At 37.7% G+C, this 1,143-nt stretch overlaps 1 pseudogene; it reads left to right on the forward strand.

Annotated features, from left to right (window-relative positions):
- The first annotated feature begins 244 nt into the window (after positions 1-244).
- LOC119590429 overlaps positions 245-1,143 on the forward strand; it is a 12,727-nt pseudogene continuing 11,828 nt past the window's right edge.

Consider the following 1,143-nt stretch of genomic DNA (forward strand, 5'->3'; position numbering starts at 1 on the left):
ACATCAGGTTTTATAAAGCCAGTTTTAAACATTATACTCCCCCCCACTATCAATAGATCACTAAAATACTCTTAAGTGTTGTAAAATAAAGAATAGAAGCTGCATTTTTTTTTTTTATGGGCACTAATTATCATTATGAGCCTTAACTTGATGCTACAAAGCTTTGTCCCAGCAAATTAGCTTTTGAGGGAAAAATTAGGGGTACGGGAAAAAAAATTTTCCAAACTATAATTTTGGGCTTAAAATGATGCCAGTAAAACTGGGCTCAAAAAATAAAAGGCCTATTTTTGAGGGGCTATGTGGGCTTGAGGTAACATGCCACCCAATGTGAGCCCATTTAACCACGATTTTTACAACATGCCACTACAGAAAAAATGCAATGAATATTTTTAGTATCTTCTGTCAATATCAAATCTACACCTACTTAATTTTAAACATTCTACACCTGTCTCCTTTGAATACGGTTTAAAAAGGGTTTATGTTTACACACATTACAGTTCTTTAAAGCACCCTTTGTTTGCACATAAAATTTGCACTTGTCTTTAATAATTTCCCCCTAAATAAAGCAACTGCAATGCAAGGGGCTCTACACAGCCCATGGGGAGATACTTACGAGGATTAAAGAAAGCTGAAAGAAGCAGCATAAGAGGGGGGAAGGCAGGGGCAGAAAGGCTGGCAAGCAATTAGTAAAAGGGAACATATAGAAAGTAAAGAAAAGAAAATCAGTGGACAGCATGAGAAAAAAGAGATAGGCTCAACAAAAGGTTGGGGATATGACAGGGATCTGAAAATGAGATGGGGGTTTAAAGGGAAGGATGTAAATGGGGGGTAGAGCAAAAGTACGGGGCTAGGAAAGAGATGTAAACAGAGGAAAAAGGCCACATTAGTAAAAAAAAGGGGAAGGGAGGGCTTTTACCCTAAGGACCATGGAAAATATTTTACATGATGGTTGTAAAAAATTTACAAAATATAAAAGCAACACTAGCAGGTATAAAAAAAAAAATTCAACATCAGAAGAAACCACTAACAGTGACAGGGGGGGAAGTGGGGGGGAAAATAATGGGAAAATTTAATGTGGAGGTACGGGTAGGGAACGGGAAAGAGGAAAAGGGGTGAGGATGTGGAAGGGTGACAGAATAATGA

This window comes from Penaeus monodon, chromosome 27, assembly GCF_015228065.2.
Source record: "Penaeus monodon isolate SGIC_2016 chromosome 27, NSTDA_Pmon_1, whole genome shotgun sequence".
Taxonomy (NCBI): domain Eukaryota; kingdom Metazoa; phylum Arthropoda; class Malacostraca; order Decapoda; family Penaeidae; genus Penaeus; species Penaeus monodon.